The 22,323-nt window shown below is 57.0% G+C and overlaps 1 protein-coding gene across 5 annotated transcripts in view; it reads right to left on the bottom strand.

The window, feature by feature from the left end:
• Positions 1 to 22,323, bottom strand: part of Casz1 (castor zinc finger 1) — a 141,028-nt gene that overhangs the window by 58,289 nt on the left and 60,416 nt on the right. For all 5 annotated transcript variants that reach the window (XM_058572663.1, XM_046424784.2, XM_058572664.1 and 2 more), the window contains exon 3: positions 4,606 to 4,657. The gene's annotated coding sequence lies outside the window, so the exon portion shown is untranslated. The remainder of the gene's footprint in view (positions 1 to 4,605; positions 4,658 to 22,323) is intronic.

The raw sequence follows: 22,323 nt of genomic DNA, 5'->3' as shown, positions 1-22,323 counted from the left end.
TGCTGGTGCTTACAAACGTCCCCCTAGGTCGCTGCTGCCAGGGCCTGCAGGCTGTCAAGCCACTGAGCTGCCCCCGGGTGCCTGGTGGGGGCTCCCCGGCAGCTGCTCCCTGGCAGGGGCGGGAGAGTTCATGGCTCTCCTCCTGCCTCTCGCTGGGTCCCTGGAGAGGAGGCTACCCACCAAGGCAGGCGGACTCCCGGGCTGCGCACTCGCCCGTCTGGCAGACACTCGTATTCTCCATGTGCAGCAGACCGTGAATTCACCTTCATACTAGTTACAGGGTTATTTAGCTTCTCCTGACACTGACAATCACAAACTTTAATTCGCAGCCTGGCTTCTCCCTGCTGTGCCCTCTGCCTACCCCCGAAATCCTTGGGAGAGGATGGGAAGGACCGAGGTCCAGCTCTCTCTTGCCAAAGCTTGCCCTTCAGAGTGATGGAGTGATGGGAGGAGGCAGGGATGGTCGGAAGGAGAAGATGATGGGCAAAGGGCCGGGAGAGAACAGTGTGGGAGAGAGGAAGTACCACCAGGGCTAATGGGAGCTTCCGCCTGCTCCTCCAGCCTGACACTAATGTATTCAACCTGACATCCCATCCTGTCCTGAGTGACGACTCGGCTGACCAGGCTGCTGGACAGAGGGTCTGACCAGGATGGATGGGGTTGGGACTCAGGCCTGGGGCTGAGCTCCAGGACAGGCAGTGGGCATGGGGCAGGCTGCTCTGTTACTGCTGGGCTAGCAGGTACCATCCAGGAGCCCAGCTGAGGGAGCCAAGTCAGGCCAGGTGGGACTGCTCCACACAGGGCTCTGCTGGTGCACTGCCTGTTGCTGCGCCATCCCTCTTCCTCTGATGAAGGCAGATGGATCTGCTCAAAGCTACTGCTAAACATCTGGTGGGACATCGAGACCCTGAGATGTCTCACTGACTACCCAGTCGCACAGCATGACATTGGTGCTGGAGACAGGGCTGCTGAGGCGTCACGTGTTAGGTCCTCGCTGCTGGGAAAAGCTGCTGCCGCCTGGCTCAGGGGCGGCCAGCCCTGGCAGTGGTCCTCTCTCTTCCCTCGGCTCCGACAGATCCCCTTCTTCTGTCTCCCCTGTGCCCCCACACCCTTTGCAGCAGTGGTCCAGCTGCCAGAGGCCCACAGAGGCCTGCCATTGACTCAGGGTCCTGTCAAGGCCAAAGATCTCATCTCTCAGCCACCCCCTGCCTCCTGCAGTCATCCCCATCATTCTTCTCCAAAGCCTCCCAGGCAAGTGACAGAGGGACAGTTTGCTCTGGGGAACAGGGGACCCTCGCCTTCACCAACTCCACGCTGGCCCCACCAGCCACTCAGCAGGCAGAGAGTCCCAGGAGCAGAAAGCCAAGCCAAGGGGACTCTTAAAGACCAGAGGCCTGTCAAGGACCCAGGCCAAGGAGCTTGGAAAAAGAGAAGCAGGGAAACGCACTGGTGGGCCCGAGGGTGTGTTCACTTCCTCCCGGCCCCATTCCACTGCCCCACCCCTGCCAGCCAGGGAAGTGGCCAGGGTGGCCTGGGCAAGAGAGATGTCAACGGGGCCGATGGGAGAAGGGGCTTGTTGACTGCAAACTGTCCATTATGGCTCAGATTATAAGCATATTGCACAGGGCTTCTCTGCACGATGCCGGGGAAATCCAATACGCTGAAAGGTTAATGCAATCAATTAGGGTGACAAGGAAGTAAAGTAAAGCCTTCCGAGTAGATGAAAAGGAGAGAGCGGAGAGGAGAGGAGAGGAGAGGGAGCCGGAGTCGCGGGGGGTGGCGGCAAGGCAGGGAGGGAGAACAACTCCCGGGGTACAGAGAAGGACTGGAGGAGAGGAGAGAGGCACCCAAGCCGGCGCCCACACAGAGGCCAGGAAAAGAGGCTGCGGAGAACCAGCAGGAGAGGGTAGCCAGTGAGCACCTCAGCTCCAGCCCCAGGAGCTGGACATGTAAAACTTCATTCTCCCCCGTTCCGCCAGCCTTTCCTCTAGGGATTGGAGCCTGGCCCCCAGGTTAGCCCACAGTCATGGTGCTGGACCAGGACAGCCTTGGCCATGACCCTGGACAGAACAGCTAACTGCCCACCAAGTAAGTTCCAGGGACTTCTCAGCTAGCACAGTGGCCTGACCCCCATGGGACCAAGCTCAGACCCAGACTCTTTCTTGGCCTGTTTCCCTGCTGGCAATACCTGCCACAGCCTTCAGGGCTAGTCCCCAAACACCCGGTTCTTCTTAGCCACAGTCCGAAGAGCAGAGCATGGTGGTCAGGACTCTGTTTTACAGACCGAGATGCTGGCACTCAGAGAGGTCATCTACAAGGCCATCTGCAGTACACTGCCCAGGGGGTGTTCCTCTTCCACAGGTTCATTGGAATCAGAAGCCATGCCTTCTCAAGGGATCAAACTCAGAGGTGCCCAGAGCAGGGGCAGCTCCGTGGAACTTGCCCAGAGGCCTGTCAAGGACCCAGGCCAAGGAGCCCACTGTGGGCCCACTGTGGAGACACAGACTCTGGGAGGGAGGAGGAACCATGTACTTCTGCTACCTATTGGGTCCTGGGCTGGCCGCTTTTAGCCATAACTCACTCACTTGTCCCAACAACCCTGCAAAGTAGATGCTCTTCTCACCATGCAGAAGAGGAAACTGGGTGTGAGGTTAAAGGCTACTTGGGTACTGGAAGTCGGAGCTGGGAGGGAACTCAGATGAGGAGAGAAGGGCTGGGACTTATAGGCAGGAAGACTGAGCAGAGGGTGAAGCCCTAAGGAGAGAAGAGATGGGGGCTCCCCAAGAAACCAGGACAGCAAACAGCTTGCAACCCCCAGCATAGGGCTCCCAGACAAACGCCCACGCCCCTCAGAGCAATCTCACTGAGCTCATGATGATGGCGCACAGCACTGTGAATGCATGTACTGCCAGGAAATGGTACACTTAACATCGTCACGACGGCAGATTTCACGTTACATATATTTTACCAGGGAGAGAGACACACACAGAGAGACAGAGAGCGGCAGCCAGAACCTCCAGGGCTGAGGCCAGAATCTTTTCTGTCAAGGGCTAGATGTGAAATATTTTATGCTTTGTAGGCCAAACAGTTTGTTGTAACCACTCAACTCTGCCCCTCTAGAGTGAAAGTAGACATAGGCAGTATGCAAATGAATGGGCATGGCTGTTTCCAATAAAACTTTATTTATAAAAACAGACTGTGGGCCAAACGTGGCTCAGGGGCCAGAGTTAGCCCAGGCCTGCTTCAGAAAATGGAGGCTCATGGGACCAACTTTCAGGACTTGCATGCCTGCTCCAAAGTTCAACCTGGACTTTCAAAGGAGTAGAAGTGGAGAGGAGAAGGGGAAGAACAAGTCCTAGCACAGGAAGCCAACTTCCAGCTCCCAGCATCCTGGGAAGCGATTCTCTGTGCTAGAGATTCTCAGGGATGATAGGAAGGGGTGGAGATTCTCAAAGGCCTGAGAGGAGGCTGAGGCTGAGAGAACAGGAAGGAGCAGCCAGAAGGGGGTGAGAAGGGGTGCAGGGAGAGAAAGGCCAGAGAGGACCCGGGAGCAGGCTGTAACCAGGGTGGTGCTGGCGGCAAAGGGAGGAATCCACAGGCCCCAGCGAGAGCGCAGGGCGCGGGCCGGGCCTGCCCTACACCGGGCCGCCTCTGATCACGTTTTCAGGGCCACTGCCCGCCGGCGCAGACAATGCTGGGGTAGCCTTTGAAGTACGAAAGGGATGCCGCAGTGGGAGCCTGGGGACTCTCCTCCCTCCCCCGTCCTCCCGAGGGGAGGGGGTCAGCAGGACAAAACCCGGAGCCGGTCGCAGCCGGGCCCCCGAAATGCAAGAGACAAAGGGAAAACAAACAGGTTTGGAGCCAAGCGCACGGTGCCGTGTCTGTCCCCCGCCCTGCCAAGAGGAGATGATGGATGGCTGCAGCCAGCCAGCTCGCCCGCCAGGCAGGCCCCGCTATTTACATAACACTGGCGTTCCACCGGTCACCTCTGACACGGCACTGCCTGGGGCCCGAGGCCCGGTGGCCCTGTGGTTCCTCGAGCCACCGGGGGACTGTGACAGCCTGTGAAGGTTGGGTAGACCAGGGCAGCCCCAGGTGCCCAGCCCAGGGGGAGTCCTCGGCTGTGGAAAGGCAGGGTGCTGTGGTCTGGGAGGAAGGAGGAGGCCAATTGGGTGGCCAGCCTTGGAGGGGACAGGCAGAGGGGGAGTTCCAGGGCTTCAAGCCCACAGGGTTGTCTGGCAGGGCCACAGCAGAGCTTCCAGGGAGAGCCAGCAGTGGCGGCCAGAGCGGTGCACGGTACGTACCGCCGGCAGCCCAAGCCCGGGCCCCAGAGTCCCACTGTCCCATGCTGCCTGGAGCACAGTCCTTGCCCCTGTCTGCAATGCATGAGTCCCCCGCCCATTTCCAGCCAAAGAGCCAATCAGAGAAGCTCTGCTGGGGCTCATCTTTTCTTGCCAGGCTCCAATGGGCAGCATGGCTCCCATTTCCTGTCCCCCCCACCTTTCCCACTTCTCCTGGGTACTCAGGATGACACATGTGTCATGCATGCGAGTGGTCACCAGCAGGAGAGAAGACACAGGATCATGGAGAAGGTGCACGCCTTACCTCCTAATGGGTCCTAGAGGTGCCTCAGATGCTGCTGGGGTGTCACTTCATCCTGGGGAGGAAGAGAGAGGAGCCTGTTAGTCTTTTTTTCTTTTTTTTGGTTCTGGGGACTGAACCCAGGGGCACTTTGACAATGAGCCACATTCCCATCCCCCTCTCCCCTGCCTTTTCTATCTGGAGACAGGGTCTCTCAAAGTTGCTGAGGACCTTTCAAAGCTGCTGAGGCTGGTCTTGAACTTGCAATCCTCCTGTCTCAGATACCCAAGACTCTGGGATTACACACCATGCCATGTTCCCCTTAGCCTTTTCAGTCAGGAACTCCACAACTCCCCAGGGCAGGCCCTCCAAGACTCTGTGTACCCCCAGGGTTCCCTGCCACTTTGTGGGTTGAGGGGCTGATGCTCTGAGGCCAGCTGCAGGGGTCAGCCATTTAGACATGCTGAGTAGACTCTGATTTTGACCCACTTAAGCACATACCAACCAAAGTCTGAAACTTCAGAAAACAGCAGGGCCGATCACCAGGGAAATACAGATCTCAGGACAGCCCTAACCAAGGGGAGGAAAGTCAGACCATGATTCCCACTCTTGTTCACAGAGGCAGAGATGGGAATCAGGCATGGGGGGCTCTGGTTATGGGGGGCTCCGGTTATGGGGACTACCAGTCCTGTGGAGCTGCAGTGGCTGAGAAGGGACGCCTGGAGACGACAGAACACAGCATTCTCCTTTACACTGCCCCCCCCACCCCGAACATAAAAGTGACAGATGCCAAGCTTTTGCTAGAGTAAGTGGGTGTCCAAAGGGCAAGGGTGGACCAGGGCAGGTATACCAAGAGGCCTCAACTCCTCAGGAACAGGCTGCGGATAGCACCTCCCAACCTGGGGTCCACCAGTAAGTCCCCACAACTACGTCCACGTAAGGAGAGAGAAATGGCCCAACAATGTTGAGGGTCTTTAACCAACACACGACTCAGCTTGGCCTTCAGGCTCAGGCCCTCCAGCCAACAGCAGGAGTGTGAGAAGCTTCACTCAGGAGAGACCCCCAGCACGGAGGGAAAACCCAAGGAGGCCTCTGCCCACCCACCTGGCCCCACCTGCCCTTGCTGAGCCGGCCCTGTGCTCTGGCCTCAGCATCAACCCTGCTCGGGAGAGTGGGCTCTTAGCTACATTTTTTCTTTCCTCTCCCTCATTTGTGGCTTATCAATGATGCAAGAGGAATAACACCAATTTCCTTAGGCCGTGTAATCCCCAAATCAGATTGGGGGGATTGTGGGAGATGAGGTGACCTTGCACAGGGCTCCCGGAATGCCACCCAGTCCCACCAGCCGTTCTCCCGTTCCCAGGACATATTTAGACAGATAATGCTAATTGTACCTGACATGCCCTCTTAAGGAGGGCTCGGCTCTCTGCTGGTGTTTGCTGCCTGTGCTGGGCTGGGGCAGAGGGGTACCCACCCTGCCAGTATAGCCTCTGGGAGGACTAAGGGTGTGGTGGGCATGCAGTGGTTGTGGAGGGCCGCCCTGCAGGCTTCTAACACCCACCTATCTGATGCAGATGGTAAGAGCTGAGGGTCTGCAGAGAGCTGGGCAGGCAAATGAGATAGGGGGCAGCAGAGAGAAAGGGGGAGCAGAGGAGGCCAGCAGAGGCCCAGCGAGGAAAAGGGAGGAGTCACAGAGGAGAGGCTAGCTGGGCCAAGTGGAAGGACCCCACAGCAGGCCGCAGGACCAGGCACGGAGACCTCAGGCCTCCACCAGGAGGCACCAGGTGGGCTCTGCTGGCCGAGCTCACGTCCTGGCCAGTCAGTCTGGGCCCTGGCTGGGGTGTCATCACTGTCCTGTCCATCCCAAGCTCTTCTGCCTGTGCTCTCTCAAGGCGTCCCGGCCAGCCTCCCTTGGACCCCCAAAGCCCCCCAACTCCACAACTCCAGTATCTCCCTTCTACCACCTTTTTCTCCCCTCCCATCCTCCCCGGCAACTGTGCATTTATTAATTCATGAGGCACTAATTAGTTCTTTGTTTAATTTTGTGTTAAACAGACTGACCGGAATGATAACGACTTGCAGCGCTGTGTTGGCGTCCCCAACCACCCCTGTTTTCTGACAACAAGGGAGCGCGGAGACCGGAGCGCTGAACCCAAATCCCTCAGCAGTTGCACTTCATTAAGTCAAAATGTGACAAGAAGCTTAGAGAGCAACTTGCAGATCTGATCGCACAGAACAATCGGCAGGAAACTTTCTAGGAGTTGGTTGGGGCTGGGGGAAGGGGGGAGGGGCAGAGATGCCACGTTCCAGGACCAGGATGCACTGGCCCCAAGCAGTTGGCCTGGTGGATCACAGCAGGGAGGCTGCCTCTGGGTGGATCTGGGACACTGGTGGATTCTAGGTCCCCGGGGGGCGGGGTAGGGGGCAGTGAGGAGTCCCCAGTACTACATGTTCAATTCTCTTTTCTTTTATTTGGCAGGGCCTGGAATGGAACCCAGGGCCTTGAGCATGCTAGGCACGCGCTCTACCACGAGCTGCATCCCAGCACCATTTCTCTCTCCTTGCCAAAGTATCTTCTCCTGTCTGCCCTTCTCTGTGCCTGATGCCTGTTCTGGCCCCTATGAGTAGGTGGCATACCCAAGGACTAGCAGAGTCAGGAAGTGGGTGTGGTCAGGAGGGATTCTGCCAGGCCCAGGAAGAGGTAGAGCAGCTGGGAAAACCAGAGAGTGGGGAGCCTACTCTCAGGGAGGCTCAGGATAAGCAAGACCCTTCTAGGCTAGAAAGGGGAAGGAACGTGCTCAAGGGTCATGGCAGAAAGTGCCCAAGGAATGCCAGCGTACCCACACTGTCAGCGGCCTACCCCTCCATCCATCCACCTGTCCGTCTGTCCACCCAGTGTTTAATCCTAACTACTCGAGTCAGACAACCAAGGACCAGAAGGTTGAGGACAGCTAACAAAGCTCATGGTGACAGCAACCTTGTGGCCCCTTCCTCCTGTCCATGGGAAAGATCTTGGCTCCAGAGGTGCCAAGCTACCAGCCCTATTGGCCCATGGTCCAGGTGAGGATGGTGGAATCAAAAGCGCACCCTGCCCCAGACCAGAGGCAGCAGCCTGCCCCCCTCCTGCCTGACCCCAGTGTGTGACAGTGAAGAGGACAGAAACCAAAGCCGGGGACGGTGGCCCAGAGAGCCCTCCCGCGCGAAGTATGTTGCCTTCTTCTTGCTGGCTGCTGCCTGACCTCTGCGGAGCTCGCCCAGCCCACGGGCCAGGAGGGGAGAGCGTGGGGCAGCCTGCCTCATGCCTCCCCTGGCCGGTCGGAAGCTCAGTGGTCTCCCACCCGAGCCTGGCAGCCCTGGGCTGGCTTCTGTTAATTTGCTGTCAGGCGGCCTAAGCAAACCAATTAAAACTAATCATTAATTATAAAAGAGAGTGAGAAGAGTAGAGAGGAGAGGGTGAAAGACGGAGATGGGGAGGAGGAAGAGGGAAGAGCAGGGGCCTGGGAGCTCGGTGGGGCACCCGGGTGGGCCGGGCCAGGAGGGGCAGAGGTGCTGGAGTCCAGGGTCCAGGAAGGATGGTGGAGAGTGAAGGGGGGGCAGGGCAGGGGCCAGCGTACCAGGACCTGGAGAAGGCTCATCCCTCGCAGTCAACGGGAGCCAATGCCTGGCCAGGCTCGGCCTCGGAGCCTCACCCGCGGCTGCCCAGCTCCGTATGTATGAGGCTCCTCTGATTATGCAGCCCAGGCCAGGCCCCTGTCCCCATTCTCCTACCTGCTCCCAACCCTCTGGGGCCATGGAGGCTCAGGACAGCTGTCGGGCTGCCCGGCTCCCCCCAGTGCTGGCTCCTTCCCCTGCCCCCATCGGCCTCCCGTCCTCGCACACCCCCTCTCCAGGCCTGGCCCTTTCACAGGGGCTGGGGCCATGTCAGTGGCAGCTTGAGGAGGGGGGCAGACAGACAACAAGGGGCAGCGTCATGGAAACGGGCACTTTCCCGGAGAAATATTCTGTTTGGCCCCCTCCCTGCATTGAGGAGCTGTCAGGAGTCTGGGTGAGAGTCACACTATCCCGGGACCAGGCGTGACAAAACCTATTTTCTGCCTCAAATTTGATTGATTAAAAAACTTTTTAGGAAAACCATGTTAAAAGAGGGGAAAAAGAGAGAGTGAGAGAGAGAAAGAGAGGGAGGGAGGCAGAAATAGAGGGGGAAAGAAAGAAAGATAGAAAGAGAGAAGGGGAGGAGGGCTGGGGAGAGAAGGCCACGCAGGGGCCAGGCAGGCCCTCCCCAGCCCGCGCAGTGCCCGCCCGCCCGGGGATGTGTGTCAGTGGGCCATCCACAGCGTGACCAGGCAAGACGGAGAGGTCACAGGACGCCCAGAACCTTTACACAGTGGTTAGCAGGACAATGAGGGGCCGCGGGCTCTGCGTGGTCCAGCAGGTGCCGGGTCTGGATGGGACGGCAGTCAGAGTGAGCTGCCCGTCCCCGCAGAGGGCAGGGTGTCCAAGACCTCCCGGCAGGGAGGCCCAGGTGGCTGTGTCTGTCCAGCACCTGGAGAGAGCCCAGTCTTGACGGGCATTTGTCCAGAACCCTGAAAAGTCTGCACAGGGTCAAGAAGGAGGACCTAGGGATTCAGGAACAGGAAAGGGGTTTGCCAACGTGTTCTTTTAAGCCCTGGCTCCAGGTTTGTTGGTGGTATTGGCCACTGCACACAGGACCTCGCCAGTCTACCACTGGGCCCCTTCCCTAGCCCTTCAAGAATTTTTTTTTTTTTTTAACAATAGTCATAAAATAAAAAAGCAGAGAGGCACCCAGCTTGGCCCCTCTGTCCTTCAGCTAGGAACCTTGCTGGCCAGGTTGGCCCTGGGCGCTCTCACTCTCCCAGTCTGTCCTGGGCCTTCCCAACTCAAGCCTTCATATGTCCTACTGGACGCTGTCTCAAATGATTCTCATGCATGGCCAGGGACTCTGAGGCTGATGGGAGATGCTCAAGGTTCTAGGAGAAGAGGTGCCCTCTGGCCCCTCCAGTGGCCCCTCCTGGGACCCCTCTGGAGGAGAAAATACTGCCACCATTTCCCCAGGGGGCCTATCGATCAACAGAGGTGCCTCTGGACAGTACTGGTCTCCTTCCCAGGAAGAAGGGTCTGAGTTGGTGGCCTGGTATGCTCCCTTTGTAAGGGCCTTCAAGGTCAAGATGAGAAGCAGTTCTGGCCAAGGAGTCAGCAAGATTTTCCCATATGCTGGGAGGGGCTCAGCAGCGTTCTGGCCGGTCTCAGCCCACTCAGGGCTGAATATCTGCTGGACCGGCAAGCACAGTGGCCAGACAGATGCCCAGAGTGACAGCAACTGCTCCCAGCCCTTCCCCAAGTTGACCCCAGCTCTCCCCCAGCCGGGTTCTGTGAGATCATCACGTGTTTATTGAGCCCATATTGTGTGCACCACGCCATGCTGGGCACAGGGAAGAAAAAGTAAGAGAGATCCAAGACAGAGCTGGTGACAGCTGATCTGAACAATGCCTCGAAACTTACTGCCAGCTGCTGGGAGGACCCCACTGAAGAAGTGCTCAGCACAATGTCTGGTATGGTAAGCACCTGCTCTCAGCTGCCAGGGTCCCTGTCTTTAAAAGCTGGGAGACATCCAACACATCCACTCCTAGCTATAGACCCCAAGGAGGGAAAACAGGGACTCAAGAAAAAACTCGGACACAAATATTCATGGCAACACTATTTGCAATAGCCAAAAGGTGGATACAACCCAAGTGTCCATGAACTGATAAATGGATCAACATGTGGTTTATCCACACCATGGAGTATCACACAGCCATAAAAAGGAACAGAGTCCTGGCTCATGCTACAACATAGGCACACCTGGAAAACAAGCTGAGTGAAAGATCCGACAGGAAAGGCCACACACTGACTCCATTCATATGAAATATCCTAACAGAGACAAAATCCATGGAGACAGAGAGCATGTTAGTGGTTGTGGGGCTGGGGCAAGGGGAGAGTGGAGTGTGATGGGTGCCATTTCTGTTGGGGGTGATGAAAGAGTTCTGGAACTAGGTATCAGTGACATGCAACTCTAGGAAATGTATTTAATGACACTGAATTGTATACTTTAAAATAGTCACACAGGGAAATGTTATGGCCTGTGCATTTTCTCACAATAAAAAAGAAATCACTTTTTTTGTTTGTATGTATGTGGTGCTGGGGATTGAACCCAGGGCCTTGTGAAGGTGAAGCAAGCACTCTTCCAGCTGAGCTACGTCCCCAGTCCAAAAAAATGATATAATTTTTTTAAAAAGGAAAAAACAAATGCTGTTAGGAAGAGGACAGTGGGTGGCCCATGTGGCAGCTCAGCAGAAAGGTGAGCTAAGACAGGCAGGGCGCAAAGGTGAACACCCTCACTTTGAATGGGTCCTTTCCCACCAGCCCTGACTGACTGACTGACTGAACCACTGCCCAGGTGTTCCTGGGCCTGGGCAAGATGTGCTCTTTGATGGTGGAAGGAACAGAAACCAGGAAAGGCTGGGTGTCTCCCGATGGCCCCAGGCCGGTACCCGCGACGGCAGGTCTCAAGTGCCGCAACACACAGGCAACGTGTCTTCTCGTGTGTGTGTGCATCCCTCTGCCTGGCTCCCCAGACAACTTGTGCAGCCGCCCAGCATCTTAGTGCAACAGGCCCCGATGGGTCTGACGGATGACTTCCCCGCCCCCAGGGCTCCAGGGCTTCCAAAGGTCGGGCAGTCCCACCTCAAAGGGAAAGCCCAGGATAACCGGGAGCCAGGTGCTCAGGGGTCCCGGAGGCCCTCACCCCGCCCTCCTGCCTGCTCCCGAATGCGTGAGCACACAGAAACCCCTGCCTTGGCCCGGGAACTGTCAGGAGATCAACAAACAAAAGCTGCTTCTTGACAGGGAGTCATTTATATTTTAGCTTCGTTCCATTATCCTAACGAATCCTTCATCAGCAGATGCAATATTAACAGCAGAAAATCAGCTCATTACATCCGGGGGGATTTCATCAAGCCGACAATCATGTGTGCAGCTCCCCAAGCCTTCAAGAGGCCAGTGGGGCTGTTATTTATTTATTTTGTTACTTATTTATTTAATTTTTGGACCCTTTCCACATAATTGCGCCGCATCTCAGATCTTTAATAAATAATTTGTAGGTCCTGAACTGTAGATAGCTTAGCTCTCTGCCACGAGAGCCTGCACCAGCCAAAATATTTACCAATATTTAAAAGTCATTAGAATCAGGAGGGAAGTGGGGAGGGGTACTCAATTCTTCCGGAAACAGCCCCGTTTGGGGCTCCGGTGCTTGGCCTGCAATCCCGTCCTCCAGTCCCCTCTCTTGTCCTGAGGGTGGCCATCCTGCCTGAGGCCCCTGCGGCGTGGCCTGCGTTGCTGGCCTCAGCTTGCTTAGTCTGGGTGGGGGTTTCCTGGAGTTCTTGAGAGAGGGACAAGCCCATCTCAAGGGGCTTCCAGAGGCCGATGGAAAGGACCCACCGTGTTCAATGTCAGGGGCCTTCCACCTGCACCAGCTGGAACATGGTGCTGATGGGCACTGCCTGCCACCCCACACCAGGGAGATGAGCAAGAGAAGGCTCACTTCTCCCAGCAGGCTCTGGCTCTGCCACAGCTGAGCATGGGGAAGAGTCCCCATCACCCGCCCAGAGTTAGGCCTCCAAGTTCAAAGGAAAGGAAGGCTGGGTTAGGTGAGCTGTCTGGAAGGCAGAACTTGCCCCTTTAAAAGATGGGGAAATGGAGGTCCAACCAACTGTAGTTCTCTGCCCCAGGCAGGGCGGCTAGGAAAGGACCCAGAAAAGGAATTAGATTCAGAAGTGGCCGTGCCCAGCCTCTGTGATTTCCAGTGACACAGCCCAGGCTTCCAAAGGCTCCTGGCTCCAACCCACGAGGCCGCAGTGGCCACCGGTGCTGAGGGGCACCCCCGCCGCCACCACGGGCCAGCCATGCTTTCACAGGTTTTTCCCAGCGGGGGCTGGATTTCTGCCCAGCCAGGAATGTGCTCCCAGGATGTCAATTCTAATCTCCCCAGCGCTCTGACAGAATTAAGCTCCAGTTTGTCCGACAACATCCCAAAGTTTCAGAAATCCAGGGCAGACTCTCTAATCAGGCTGCAGGACAAAGGTCTGGCCTGACCCTGTCACTTCCACTTATTCCTCCTGTCTGTCTCTGGGCCTCGGCCTTTCTGCAGCTTCCTCCAGCCTCTGCCCTGCCCTGGCCAGCACCCACCCCCCCACCCCCAGCTCCCCTGTTTCTCCGCCCCGTGCTTCCCCTCCCCAAGCAGCCAGGCTAATCCTGTTGCTCCACTCCCCAAAGCCCAGGAATCCCTATGAGACTGACCTGGCTGGCCCTCAGCCTGCTGGCCCAGCTTTCTCGGGCTCCCTGCCGTTAACTTACTTTGGGGAGCTTGGGCTCAGCTCCCTCTCTGCTCCAGGGAGAGGATGCTCAGTCCAGAGCTACTCTCCAAGTCTGCTCACCTGGCCTTCAGCCAGCCCAAGGCTGGACTCCCCGTAACCACCCCCGAAGTGTCCTTTGTCCTTGCCCAACCTCCTTGCTGTCTGAGGGACCAGCTTGTGGGCTCTGGAAGGCCTTGGTCCTTCTGCCACTTTTGGAGACACCTATTTGGGCAGAGACCTCTCCTCAACCAACTCTGCTGCCTACCAAGAGGCAGAAGCAGCCCTGAAGCCGGGGTATACCGGGTCTGCACAGGACTCAGGCCTTGGCTCTGCTGGACTGTGGAGCCAGCAGGAAGGGGCGAGGAGCCCAAAGGCTGGCCAGTGGGGCCTGGAGAAGCATCTCTGTGCACCCAGCTGAGGAAGGAGTAGAGGATCCTCCATGCCCCACAGCACCCACCTGCTACCACCCGGGAGGCTCTCCTGTGAGCACAGATGCCCAAGCCTGCCCGGGTCTCCAGGGTTAGAAGAGGAGAACCCCGGAGGGCACGCAGAGGCCTGGATGGGGACCAGGCTTAATTCTGCTTTGCTCCCATCAAAAGCTTTTGGGGGTGGAGGGCAAAGGGAGGAGGGCAGAGTTGGGAGGACTTCAGAACTGCCATGCCTGAGCCACCGCTGCCCTGTGTTGACCATGAAGCTGGATCTCTGGGGAGGGGCCCCCAGGAGGGGCAGGAAGACAAACACAAGGGTACAAAGAGGAGGCTCAAGGAGGAAGAAGGGAATAAAGATGTCATTTTGCTGGTTTGCTGACCTTCCAAAAGAGGGAAATCTAGACTGGCCAGGATGGGGGTGGGGGGTCCTTCAGAGCTGCCCAACTGGCAGAAAGCACAGAAAGTCCTGGAATGCCACAGGTAGGCAGGGCCATGCCACAGCTTCTCTGGCATCCCCATGTGACCAGGGCTGAGACGGCCCTGAGCACAGAGTCCCATGGGCCCCTAGCCCTGCCCTCTCCAGCTTCCTCCGCCACATCGTGTGGAGCCAGGGCCCCCTTCTCAGAGCTGCAGAGAGGGGCAGCCCCCTGGCGGTTCCTTGACCGGTCATCCAGCCTTTCCTCCTCGCCCACGGCTGGGCCTGAGGACTGCCCTGGAGAGACCTGGCTGGGCTGGAGGTAGAGGGACGGGCCAGAGGCGTGTCTCCCGCGAGCCCTCTCTCTGGAAGAATTAGGACTGTCCTAGAGTTTGTGCCTGATAACAGAAAAATCTAGGAAGGCCTCCAGTGGAGCAGGGGCAGAAGCCGGCCTGTCAGCACTTTCAGAAAGCCCTGTGGGTCCCACTGCGCGCACCCCACCCTGCCAGCGACTCGGGGATCCTCCAAACTCCCAACTTGGCGCCTCCGCCTTTCCCCTGGCCTGTCCTTGCTTCTCTGCCGAGGTGGGGTGTTGGGGAGCTGGGGGAGCCGCTGGGCCCGTTCTCCTTTTCTTTTTTGCTATTTATCTGCAGATTGCGTGGAGCCGAGTGGTGTGAGCCTCACCCTGCTAAATAAAGCTTTGGTATTTCTGATAAAGCCATCAAATTCCTTATCGCACTGACACAAAGTGCATTTAAAGAGACAGACACCCTGTCCCTCCCTCCCCCCAGGCCCTCCCCCTCCACTCAGTTCAGATTTCCAGCAGCTCAGACACCAAACAGGGCTCCTGAGGATGTGGATGGGGTGGGAGGGAGGGGAGAAGGGGGCTGACCCTTCCAGCTCCCACCCACCGTGGTCTGAGCTGCCGGCACCCTGAACCAGAGACTGTCCCAGGGTGTGGCATGCTGCTTCCTGACCCAACTCTGGAACCAGAAGGGAGCTATCAATAGAAATGTCCTGCACCAGGGGATGTCCTCATAAACAGAACAATCCTGTGTTGGGACAACAGCCGGCAGCTGAGGAAGAGTCCCGGGCAGCTGTGGGTAGCAATGCAGTGAGCCCCAGGCGGTGACAGTACCCAGCAGTGCAAAGATGAGCTGAGGGGGCCACAAGGCCTGACACAGGCTCACAAGGGTCTGACCCACCCTCCACGTGCTCAGCAAAGCCCTGTGAGGCAGGTGGGACTACTGCCCCACTTGACAGATGAGGACACTGAGACTGGCAGGGGCAGGTCCCACGAGGGTTCTGGCCCAACCTGGACAACACTCTTCTCATGAAAGACGCTCCCCGCCTATCGATCTGCAGAGCTGACCTCTAGGCCAGTCTCATGTCCACCTCCCCATTTATGATCCCACAAAGGCAGGCCTTCCTGTGTTCCAGTGTCCCCTCCCAGTTCCCTAGCTCCGCAACCCAGGCCCTGCGCCCACACACAGCCTGTTGGTTGAGGAATCAAATTTATTATTTTTAATTATTTTGATTTATCAAAGCAGCAGCTACAATCATATTAAACCAACTTGGCTTCTTGGCATTTAACAGATACAGCTGCCGCAGGACTCCCCAGACTCCATAAAACACCCCACCTCAAGCCCCTTCTCCAAGAACCCAAAACTTGAGGGCCACCAGATCCCTGCTACTGTTCCTGCCCTGCCAAAAGCACATGTAGCTAAAGTCACTGAGGGTCAGAGGGTGGTCCAGGAACGAGCTGGGGCAAAGCCGTCGGAGCCAGGAGGAAACTGAGGCTCAGAGAAGGGAGATGACTTGCTCGAGGCACACGGGTCATAAAAACAGCAAGGCAGGACCCACACTGACTCAGTTTGCATCCAAAACCTTCTGGCCACACTTCACACCTTCCCTTTAGACCTGGGAGCCACGCCCTGCTCATGAACCCTGGCTAGAGGAAGAAGGGAGCCAAAGGAAAGGATCCTGAAGTTCAAGGTTTTGACCTAAGGCTGCACACACCACACATTTAGAATCTGGGTGTTGGGGAGGCAGCATCAACCCCAGGCTACCAAGGGAAACCCAGGCCCACCCAGGCCATGGGACAGAGGTGAGCTGGTATATAGCTCCACCAGAGAGCTGGCCACGCCTTCAGGTACTGCTGAATCCCAGGCCTGAGCCCCGGAGCCCGGCACAGTGAGAAGGATCAGAGGAGAATAGAAGATCCGGGCACTTAATTCTAAGCAAAGCTGCATGCAAGGACCAAGTGTGGAACAGGCACCTCTGGGGTTAAAGGCTCCACAGAAGTCATCCAAGGTCACTCGCAGTCCCCAAGGGAAAGCAGTTCTTGTCTTCTCAGTGGGGTGAAGAGGCCGCAGTGCAGACAGGCCTTACACTCTGCACCACAGTCAGAGTGTCTTTGCACCGGACTGGGATCAAACAAGGAGCCAGACCACTGCAGATCTCCGTTGCTCCATCAGAGGCCCCCCAGCTGAGCCCTGTGGAGCTCAGTTCTGGCTGCAAGTTCTGAACTCTGAAGGGCACGGATGAGCATGCTACCTGACCTCTCTGAGGTTGAGTTTCCTTATCTCTGAGGTGTGCACAATGACCATGGCCATCTCAGAGGGCTGTAGCGAGGATGCCGGGAGACAAGTGCAAAGCACTTAGCAAAGTGTCTACACATTTTCCATGTGCAAAAAGTAGTGGCAGTCATCATTGTCATCATCATCGTCACCTAAACACTTCCTAACCAGGAGAAGGTGCCAGAGAGCATGGCTTTGGGGCTGGGGATGGCAGACTGGAAAGCGAGTTAGATGTTGTCTGGGAGGGCTCAGAAATGTCTCCAAGATCAGCCATCAGCCATCCCTGCCGCCCACCCAGAACACTGGCTAACACAGCTGACAAGGGCCTAGAGTGTAGGCAGGAGGGTGAACAGGGATGACTTGGGCAGTCCCATTTGCCTATCAAAAACTGTACATTCGCTCAGCTTTCCACGGGGACTCATGCCCTAATATGGGCCCTGCAGCTTTCTGGGTTATTTCGAGTACATGTGATAATGACTCCAGGCTTCACTTCTGCTGCCCCCAGAAAACTTTCCATCTGGGGAGAGGAGAGGGAGGATGATTGGCAGAGAACGAGAAGGGCACAGGAAGCCCAAGGTCAGAGAGTGGGGAGAAAGTGGGCACAGCTGCGTGCACTACCAGAAAGGAAGAGCAGGGGCTGGGGGAACGAGCTGACTCAGGGGCCAAGGTGAAGGGGACATGGAGCTGGACAGGACAAGCCGGGGACTCCAAGGTACAAGGTGGGCACCTGGCCACGCCCTCTGCCTCCTGTCCACTGCTCCAGGGAAGTACTCCAGGGCAGGACGGCGCTCAGAGGAGGAGTTCAAGGGCAAGGTTGAGGGCCCACAGCCCACCCACCTCCTTGCATCAAACTCTGCTGAGGGTCCCTTCTGCATAGCCGTCAAGCTGGGCCTGGGACCCTTGGCTCTTTGGTTTATTTATGGACTAATTATCCTTCTGCCCAGCCTCACCCCTCGGTCCCAGTCTGCAGAGGGTTAACTCCAGACAGAGGGCTGGCTCTGCCTTCACTCTACCTCCATCCTGCCGCTCCCATCACCTACCTCCCCCACCCCCTGATCTTAGGGAAAAAAACCCATCAAAATAACTATTTTATGTCTCCAAATATGCAGATCATTTTCTTTAATGAAAGATGCTTGACGTCTCCGATCCAATTAATATGCAAATGCAGGAGAGGATTTATTTGTGACATTCTGTCTGGGTGAGAGAAAACAAAAAAGGCCTGTTAACCAAAACACTAATTGCTGTGACTGATTGTCACATATCATCATTTTCATAGGCTCTCCTCCATTCCCGGCTCGAAGGGAGCTCGAAACCAGGACTCCCTCCACGCAGGCATCAAGGAGAAACAGGGCAACTGGCCACCTGCCAGCTCGTCCCCCTTGCGACCAGACCCAGCGTTGGGCTTGGTGAAGTGGAGGGTCTGCCTGGCTCCGGGCCCACGGCGTCTGCCTCTGACCTTCTTTTCCTTCCTAGTCCGTATTTTACTGCTTAGGCGCTGGCCCACCAACTGAGACCTGGCAGGCTCTGGTCTGTATGGGACCTAGCAGGCTGGAGGGGGCCTCATGTAGTGGCCTCAGCCCAGCAAACCTTCAGGCCTTGGTGGAGGCCAATCGCTCTTTGCCCCTGATCTCACCAGCTCGAAAGCAGAGGCAGGCCCATGACAGGGAAGAGGAGCAGGCCCAGGTGGCCTCTTTGGGTCATCTCAGTCACTACCCTTTGCCTCTCTTTCCTAAAGGTCATCATCGTGGCTGTTGAGAGGCCACCTAGGGAAACTGAGGCACAGCACAGCACAGCACAGCATCGTCTCCTTCAGAAGACACAGGGAATCTCTAAATTCCTGGAGACTTCCAGGCACTGCTGAGGCTGGGCAGACACCGGTGCCTCGTCCTGCCCCAAGTGCCTGCCACTGAAGTGCGCAGGTCACAGCCACTAGTTCCCTGAGTGGCTCTGCAGGGTCTTCCTTTCTCACCTGTGCCTGAGCAACAGTGGGGAGGGGAGTGGTGTTGATGGGCACCCCATTCCCAAAGGCTGGGGGGACACTGGAAAAGAAAAGTCATTTCCAGATACTCATACCAGTACAAGAGCATCCTGGAAACCCAAGGCCAAGGGCAGTCAAAAGTTCTCCAAGGCAGCCCTCCTTTCCACACAGGGGCCAGCAGGAGGGGAGACCTCGGGACCCTGGGGTCCTCAACCTTGGGAGGCAGATCTCTTTCTCGAAAGTCCCGGATGCTCAGAAAAAGGCCTCTTCTACCTTCCTCTCACCTCCCTAGAAGTCCTCAAGATTCTAAGAACACTGAAAACTGGAGAGCCAGAGCGGGCAAGGCCAAAAAGTCATGAGGTTCCCTGAGCCTTGACCTGGGTGCTGGGCCCAGCTGAGGGCACAGAGAGAGGCTCTGGGTCTTGCCGGTCATCATGGAGAACCCTGGACAGAGGGGCCACTAGGCAACATGCACCAAAGCAGACCCGCCCAGGGCTCTGCAGCTGTCCACAGTGGGGCCCCAGCATGGCAGAAGATGGCCGCATCTCCCTTGACTCCCGGCTCAGACACCCCCATCTCCTGCCCCAGCCCAGAGCCGCCCTCAGGCACCACCATGGGCCTCCAAGAAGAGCTGGCGCCAGGGCAGCATGGGGCAGACACTCTCCCCCCAAAAAGGCCTGCCCCCGCACCCCAAAAACAGGCTCAACAGGATGCCGTGCGGGGGAGCTTGGAAGCCTTCCGGGAAGAGCACAGCCCTGGCACCAGTCCCGCCGGGAAGGAGGTGAGCTGGGTCTGCCACTCTGTCTGCCGCTCACCTGACTTGCGCCCACGGCGGCCGAGCACCAATAGGGTGTGCGTGGGTGCAGACGGGAGGCGCGCATCATGGCGCCAGGAGCCAAGGGAGGAAGGGCAGGCGGCTGGGAGTGGCAGCAGGTTGGCTGGTCAGCTGAACAGTGCCCTGGCTGTAAGCTGTCGTGGGAAGGCTCCGCCCACCTGTGTGGATGGTGGGTGGGCAGAGCAAGGGTCCTCATCCTAACACCGAGCCCATCCTACCCAACGCAGAGGCACCCACTTTCCCCTGGCCTGCCCGCCACCCTGAGCTAAGTGAGAGAAGACGGGCATCACTCCGACTTTGCTCTTGGCCAGCTGTGGTCACTCACCACCCAGGTTGGGGGCACTGCAAGCTGGGCACAGTGCCACGCTCTCCCTGTACCATGATTTCGAATCCCTTTAAAACTAACCCATCTGTACATTAAAACTGCCCGTAAAACAAAGGAGTAAGTGGCTTTGCGCAGAGCAGTCTATTAAAGCCAGACGCCTGCGCCACCCCTCCGCCTCGCCCTTCCTTCCCCTGGTACCCAGCCTGGGGCAGCATGTGCCTTGCTGGACATGGCAAAGTTGGGTCTGGCTAGACCAGCTTCCTGACACTGGGCAGGGCGGCCTTGCACTTTACAGGTGTCCCTGTCATGGCCTGGAGGAAAGGCCCAGACCCCAGGGCATCTATTAGCAGCCCTGGCTGGTAGCTTGCTCCCCCTGTCAATCTTCTGTGGCTTGTCACCTGCATTCCTCTTCCCCACAGTAAGGGTTCTCTAGAAAACTCATCCACTTGTGGCATGCTCCCCAGACTCGCCTCTGCAGTCAGCGACAGTCACAGTCAGCTTTTCTCTGGCCATCTTAGGTGGCCATTGCAACTCTGACCTAAGCATCAAGCACCCCAATCCCAGAGCCCTCCTTAGCCTGCTGCTCAGGGTTCTTCCCAAGTCCGAACCATGTCACTGGGAGCTGGCCTCAAACTCACACCCAGCTGCCCAAGTCTCCCAGATCTCTTCAGGTTCCTGGTGGGAACAAGTCTAGTTTCCCAAATCCCAGACCCCACAACTCTGTCTGCACGGACACTCCTGGAGAAGGTGGGGGAGGCCTCCACATCTTGGCCAGCAGGGGTGTGAGGCCAATGTCACTCCAACTTCAAAAATACCCCAGCATACAGTCCACGGGGTCAGAGCAAAGGGCACGTGGTCAGAGCTGGACTATAAATAACCAGCAAATGGTTTCCCCAAGCCACGGCCCCTCCCCAGCACCAAGAACCTTTCCGAGGAAATCAAAGTGAACACAACTGTTACCAAGTCACTACTAAAATATTTACCAGCCTGGCGAAGTGCCGAAGGTGCTTGGCACCGAGTGTTTGCTTATTTACAAGGCTGTTTTAAAGGGTAGCAAGCAAAATAAGGTAAACTGAGCTAGTACACCGAGGGGCCAGGTGGTACCTACTAGCTGCCAGCTGTCCCAGGCATGGAAGGAGCCGGAACAGAGCCGTGGAGACTCCCCCAAAATGGGCCAGGAAAGCGAACAGAGAGGCTCTGGAGCCCGGAAACGGTGAGGGCCCAGGGAACGGGAGCAGAGAATACGGAAAGCTGGAGAGGCATGTCCCCCTCCCCACACCAAACCCACCCATCCCAGCGTGAGCCCCACAGCAGCCCCTGCGCCCGCATGCTCACGCAGAGGGCAACCGAGGCATAGCCTATCCAGAGACAGAGGGGAGGGCCCTGGGTGAGGTGCAGGCCAGGAAAGGGGAGGCCCAGAGGAAGGCAGGCAGTGGGGGGCTGGCCGGGATCCTCAGATCAGGACAGAAGGGGGACATACGGGACCTGGAGGAGAGGAGCTCTGGGGGTTTTCTCTTCCTCCTCTTTCTTTGAAGTTTCCTTGTGGTTTGAATTTAGTTTTGATTTTCTCAACTTTAGCAGATTGAAGTTGAAATAACCTACAAATTACTTAATGTGTTGTAAATCTGGGGGAATTCAGGAGTAATGGGGACCACATGTTGGCTGGGAGGGAGCCCACAGAGGACTGGGGGAGGCAGCCTTACAGACGCAGGTGGCTGTTGCAGGCACAAGCTAGATGCCCAGACTCCTCCCCACCAGGGACAGGGCTTGGGGTCCCCTAGGGGCGGGGGTGGGACTCCCGAGTTGGCGGGGAGTCCTGGAGAGACACGAGAGAAAGTGTTAAGACCATGCCCTGACCAGTTGCAGTCCAGGGCCGCCTGGTGACCGTGGACGCTGGGCAGCCAAGTAGGCCGTGTGCCAGGCGTCTGCCAGGCCCCTCTGCAGCGTTGATGCCAACGCCGCGGCCAGCCTGCTGCCTGCGTGAGGCTGTCAGCTGAGCGCCCCCCTCCCCTCCCGCCCTCCCTCTTCCGCAGACTTCTCTCAAGTACTGAGCCATATGGTTCCAGTTAAGCTCCATATTTTTCCCTGTCGATTGAAGAGACACACTTTCCTCTTTGCCAGACAGTTTGCAGATTGCTCTGTTGGCTCAATTTCTTATTGGATTTCTCAAAAAACCTGACATTTTAAATTAATTTACAGCCACAACAAAAAGAGTTCAGAATTTTAATGGTGTTGTAAGTAAGTTTTAGGTAATCCACTCCAGATTTTGATATTAACCTTTGAAACCGGAGTTCATTCAGCTACTATGTTACAATACACAGTCAGGCCTGGGGGAGAGCTTGCAGGGAGGAGGAGAGGCTGGATCTGGGAAGCCCTTTTTTGCTAGGAAACCCCAGAGAGGCTGGTGGAGGGGGGGAATCCTGGACAGGTGAGTGAAGAGGCGGTGGGAGGGGAGGGCTGTGGATGCCAGAGCAAGGGACCTGCTGAATGTTCTAGAAGGATGGGCTGGGCTCTGTGGGGGCAGCATCCTCAAGGTCCTTTAATAGCAAGAGCAAGGTGAGGTTCCACCTCGGTGCATGGGGAAATGATAATGGCGTGATAATCAGGATGTCGGCTGACACCGGGCACTCACTCAGGCTGGGCCCCATACTGAGTGTTCTCCTAAGTCAGCTCAGGACTCAAGCCATCTAGGGGTGGGCGCTGTCTTACCCCCACCACCACCAGCAGCAGCAATCACTAATGTTTAGTGTCCCAGGCAGAGCGAAGTCCTTCTT

This window comes from Marmota monax, unplaced genomic scaffold (genome assembly GCF_021218885.2).
Source record: "Marmota monax isolate L192 unplaced genomic scaffold, Marmota_monax_Labrador192_F-V1.1 WCK01_AAM20220418_F8-fsc00080, whole genome shotgun sequence".
Taxonomy (NCBI): Eukaryota; Metazoa; Chordata; class Mammalia; order Rodentia; family Sciuridae; genus Marmota; species Marmota monax.
Note: the sequence above shows the minus strand (reverse complement) of the source record. Positions and strands in the feature narration are given on the sequence as shown.